The sequence below is a fragment of the Marmota monax genome, unplaced genomic scaffold (assembly GCF_021218885.2).
Source record: "Marmota monax isolate L192 unplaced genomic scaffold, Marmota_monax_Labrador192_F-V1.1 WCK01_AAM20220418_F8-fsc00037, whole genome shotgun sequence".
Classification (NCBI taxonomy): Eukaryota; Metazoa; Chordata; class Mammalia; order Rodentia; family Sciuridae; genus Marmota; species Marmota monax.
The window spans coordinates 5,188,887-5,194,869 of NW_026693245.1; positions in this window are offsets into that span (position 1 = coordinate 5,188,887).

Genomic DNA, 5,983 nt, shown 5'->3' on the forward strand with positions numbered 1-5,983 from the left:
GTTCAGGCCCATTGCCAATAACTAATAGCATTTAAACAATAGTTCATTCAGGTGAGAGTGAGGAAAATGCTCCTCTTCTGAAATGATTCACCAGATATTGTATTCAAAAGTGAAAAGAAAATTGGCTGATTTTGCATTTAAAAACTACCAAAGCTCATTGAAAATGAACTTAGGGATCCAGTTCAGAGACAAGCTTCTAAAACTTACTACTAGATGATCAACTTCCACATGGCCTGTCAACATCTCCATTTTCTCATATGGCAAATTAAGAGAATACTATCTTCTTTACCTACTTATTGTGAAGAAAAAGAGCTACTGCATGTGGAATCATCTAAAATTACAAAGCACTAGGCATATTTTATATATTATTAGTACCCCAACTTAAGTTTAAAAATGTTAAAATCAATAAATTAAGAGACTCAGCAAGAAAGAACCTTTGATTAATGGTTTTTTACTTGATTTCTCATTCTGTGATTGCATTTAGAGAAATTGGTTATTTATTTATGTTCTATTTGTGTATGACTTTCAATCCAGAATATAATGTGATATTTTCATTTTATTATTGTCTCACTTTTTTTCTGATGAATTTTACAGTACATTGGAAGTGACAAGTTCTGAATAAGTGGAGTCACACACCCATGATCCTAGTTTGAGGGGTTAAATAAACTCAGTAAGACACTTACTCCTGTCTTATATTTATAGCCATTGTATTTAGAAATTAATGTGACCAAATACTTGTGGATCATGATAAGGAAAACTAGACTGATGATCTATGTTAGTTAGATTTGTGTCACTGGGACAAAAGTATCTGACAAGAGCAACATAGAGGAGGAAAAGTTTATTTGACTCAAAAGTTTCAGAGGTTCAGTCCATGGTGGACTGACTCTATTGCTTTGGGCCCAAGTGAGGCAGAACATCATGGTGGAAGGGCTTGTCAGAGGAGCACTGTTTGGCTCCTGGCAGTAAGAGAGCAGGGAGAGAAAGGGGAATGAGTGTCAGGGGAGATGAGCCTTTCCAGGGCAAGCCCACAATGACCTGTCTCCTGCAGCCACAAGTCAGCTGCCTATAGCTACCACCAGTTAAACCATTCAAACAAGGATGGGCCTTAGGTTACAGCTCTCATGATCTAATCATTTCACTCCCTACATTAACACAGGAGCTTTTGGAGGACTTCATATCTAAACCATAACATGATCATAATATCCTATGAACCTAATAAAGAAAATGAGTAATGATGTAACTCCAAGTCCTTGCTTAATTTCAAATTATCAAGAAAGATGAAAGATCAAATCCCCTGATTTGAGCAGAATTTTGACATAGCTTTGATGAATAAACACAAATCAGATAAAAGTTTTAACAAAGTAAAGATAGTGGGAAGGTGCATGATTTTTATCTTACATTAGCTTTCTCCATATTTATTTATCTTGCTATAATGAACATTATTTACCTGTGAAATTTAAATAAATAAATACATACAAAGAAATAAATCATTATCCAATGTCTAAAGCTCAACATTGATGCTCTCTCCTAGATGGTATCTTCACCAACCCTCAACCAACAGAGATAGCATTTTCACTTAATTCATAGCTATTTATTTCTCTTAAAAACTTCAAGACTGCTCCTACAATTCAATTTAATAAATAGGCTCTGTATTATGTTCCTATTTGCATATACTAGTGTGCTTAGCACAGAGCCTTGTAAGAAATAAACATGTATCGAATGTGTTGAATTAAGAAAGTCATGATGACAAGGTGTGATAAGTCCTTGGCACCAAGTACAGTCATCTGGCATATGATCATGGAATGAGAAATCTAGTATCTGAGATGTGAAAGTTTCTTTAAAGCATTTGAAAATACATTTTGGAAGATGTGTTAAAATGAGTGAACAGCCAGTGGGGTTTTTGAGTAGAAGACTAATATTCTGTATGTATGAACTCAGCTTCAGATAAATACACATAATTATCTGACAGAAAATGTCACCATAAGATACTAGAACTCAGAGAATACAGAGATTCAAACTATTGAGAAATCAATGTGATGAGGACCCTTGAAAAGGTTAAGGCTCTCAAGAAGCAATTTGAAATTGTTATTAGCAATAGTATTCTGCAGGGAGAAATGTGATGGTGTGATGTTTTGAGGTGATAAGTTGTCTTATCTGGGGTCTGTGAGACAAAGTTCATAAGAAAAGCACATTTTTTACTTAGGTTACTAAATTTTGTATGTGGGTTTTTTTTAAAATGAATGTTAAAACATGACTATGGACAGAAGATCTCTGTTACTCAGTGATAACCTTGGTTTTTACACCAGTCCATGTGATATAAAAGAGGGTCATTTTCTGGTTTTCTGGAATAAAACTCACTTTCTATTTACGGTTGGTGACACAGATTACTGACAATTGGAGCTATCTGGTGTATGGCATGGGACACAGACTCCTGTATTTGACATTGCAAATTGGTTCTGGTCAGTAGGAGATAGAAAACATTTAGGTCACTTTTTTTTTTTTTTAAGCTCAGCTAGCTAGCTTTGCTTTATGGGTATGAGACATACAAGGGAATGCACTTCCTAAATTTTCCTTCAATAAAAACTTGCCTCAGCTACTTAGACTGCGGTCAACAGTTTTCACCTGTTTGCCCCTTCAAAGAAACAAAGGAGGCACATCAGCCGCAGGGAGCCACCTTGGTCAAGTTCACACTCTTCAAAGAGGGGTCCATAACTGATTGATTGAAGCAATAAAGACCTGGCCATTTCAGCCCAATTTAAGACAACTGTGATGGGTCATTCTAGCTCTACAGCTTCCTGTGGGGCCAGCTCCAGTTGTTGTTGGCTTGCTTTGCACCTTGACTTCTCTCTTGGCCCGATTCTGTTTATTTTTTCCTGCCTTTTATACACATTTATTCCTTAATATACATGCTTCACATTTTAAATTTGACTTTGGAGAACACAATCTGTAAAAGAGCAGAACTGATAGACTTGAAAGGTGACATTTCCTGATTAATAACGCAAGGAATGATTCAGAGGAAAAACTAATCCTAAAATGCTAGAGAGCGTTTTAAGCAGTATGAATAGTTCATAGGAACATTCCCAGCAGGACAGAGTGTGATGTGGGTGAAGCTAAGGAAAGGTAAGCTTCATCAAAGAGAGGAGTGTCACAATACGAGGCTGGAGGAAAAAGGTAACTTGAAAGACTACAACTGACCATCACTAACAGCAGGAGAGTGTGGCCATATACTGGAGAATACTAAGAATAATAAGAGGGCATTTCATTTGTGATCAAAGAGCAGATAGTGAGTTTTTTTTTAAATAAAGGTGAGAATTATGTTTTAGGAAACTCTGAAGGAGTCAGCATGAAAGATGGATCACAAGAAGAGAAAAGATGGAGACACAGAGGATGACATCAGGAAGCTATTAAACCAGTCCCACCAATTCCACCATAATGAAAGCCAGAATATAAAATAAGAAGGGGTGTGTGTGTGTGTGTGTGTGTGAGAGAGAGAGGGGTCGGGGGGTGGGGGGGAGCCTTAGGGATAATTTCAAAGGAGAAATGTACTTTAAGAGACTGCTATGTTTGAATTAAATTGAGCAGTAGCCCTTCTAAAGCCTTTTCTGGATGTCAAGAATCATATAATGAAGACCATTTATTGAACACTTAAACATATTCATCATTGTTCCAAGTATTTTAGATATATTTGATTATTTTAATACCCTTTTGAGATACATATTTCTTTTCCAGATTTGTAAATTTAAAAAAACTCAATTTAAAAGTGCTTGAGAATCCATCCAATATCATCCAATTAATAACTGTCAGAGCTGGGATTTTAACACAGGTTTATCTAAATTAATTGTCAGTTCTCTTCACCAATGTAATACTACATATTTAAGATAAGAAGACTTTAATATTAAAAGAAAATTTTCCCTTTGTTAGTAAGTAATGTGAGGCACAGAACTGCAAATCTTCCATCCATGATTACTTATTGATGCCAATATATTTTTGAACTAGTCTATTCCTAAGCCATTATGTCACATGGATACAGGAATACAAGTAAACCATTAGTTATCTGAAATTAAACCTGCCAGGCAAATATGGTTACCTCTTCTCCTGTTGTTCTCCTATTGGAATAATCCATTAATTTGATTGAGGTCTTAATTTGTGAACCTGTCCTAATATTTAGTTAGCTGCAAAAGTTTTTCATCTTTTACTTCAGCAGATGAACCCTTCAGGAGAGTCATTGACCTTTTTAACACTGAATGTTTTGTTCCATTGAAGAAAACACAGCATGTTCTCAAAATGTTTTGAGTTATTTTATGTTATCTAATCCCCAGTGGAAAACCAGCTTTATGGTAGGTCAGTAGTGAAAATGGTTAATTCTGGAAACTGGAGTTGACTGTGTCAGCAATAAAGCTGCATGATGATTATGATAAAAATTTTCTTAAATGGACATATAAGACAACATTTATACATTGTTATTTGTATTATAAGTCCTCAATTATGTCTAGAGGAGATGGCAAGGCTTATAGAGATATATTATTTCATTCAGAAGGGCAATGGTATTTAGACAATATTTGTCGAGTGACAACAAACCTACTTAAACTTGTTGGCCAGAAGCCTCCCAAAAATGCTATTCAGATACTTTGAGATAGCTCCATTATTCTTACAATGTAACCATGTACCTAACTTTATAAAAGGAACCTACTCATAAATTTCTTAGAAACTCAATTGATGGTATACTTACATGCTCCATATATTTTATGATTGCTGAAGAGGTTAGTGATAAATCTAGGAACTCTTTGCCATATCTGTTAAAGTTTGTTCTCAAACCTAAGAGAATCTTATAAGGTTAATGTGGATTCATAACAAGGCTATTTGGTCATATCCCATGGAAATATTGCTGCCTTCAGGTAATAATGTTTCTTGGCATGCCCACTTTTTCTTCAATTTCTTCATCCCCAAAATCAACTTGCACAGAAATGCCTTCAGTTTCGGTAATGTCCCATATAGATAATTAATTAATGTGCTACAGGGAATCACAAATAGCAAAAAGGTCATACCACAAAGAGTTACAAAACTGTTCTCTTCTGTGATTATGGCTTGGACCCCTTCGGGTAACCTGCTACCAATTGTTAAGAATAAAAAGATCAATGATAGTAGAGCTTAACATTCTGAAAAGTGTTATCATCTTGACAGGTCAATTGCATGGCATAATCATATCAAGTAAAATATCAAGCAGGTTAGCAATCATGGCATTTTATAAAACACTTTTACACACAAAATGTCTTCAAACACACAAGGAAAACAGAATTCCCCAAGGAGACAATAGGTGCATGTTTGGATTTCATGAGGTCATGGAATGGATGTCTATTATTTGAGGAGTTAATATCAGTGGTAAGGAGTCAATATGAGTGGTAGCATTTTTATTCAAGGTCATTAGGGATTTCCAAAAGTCTTTAAATTTGTCCTTTGATAATCAGACATGATCAGAATGTGGTTGGTTATCCTTGTCATTCAATGTTCAGTTTCAACATCATTCCTTTGGAAAACCTTCATTGACTATCAAATTCAAAGTAACTCCTCTTTCTCTGCACAATCCTCTGCTTGTTTTATTTTCCATTAAAGTGCCACTGCTTGATATTTTCCTTTTGTCCATTTATGTAATTACTTTCTTTCCAAACTAGAATTTAAGCTATATAAAGGTAGAACCCACTTTGGTACATACTGTATTCTGAATACCTTAATCTCCATATAATGGAGGATTTCCATAGAAATGCTTGGAAATATAACACTACCAAGTCTATCTAGATGATATATTTCAACTAACATTAATTAAGGTCAAGTAATGTTCCTGACTCTAAGTTAGGATATATAATTATACCACTTACTCTGCATAACAACCCTGTAAAGTACATATTGATATCTCCTCCTACAGATTAGAAACTTAAGGTTCAGAATTCTTTTCTTTTTCAATGAATTTTAACTGACTTGTAAAAAC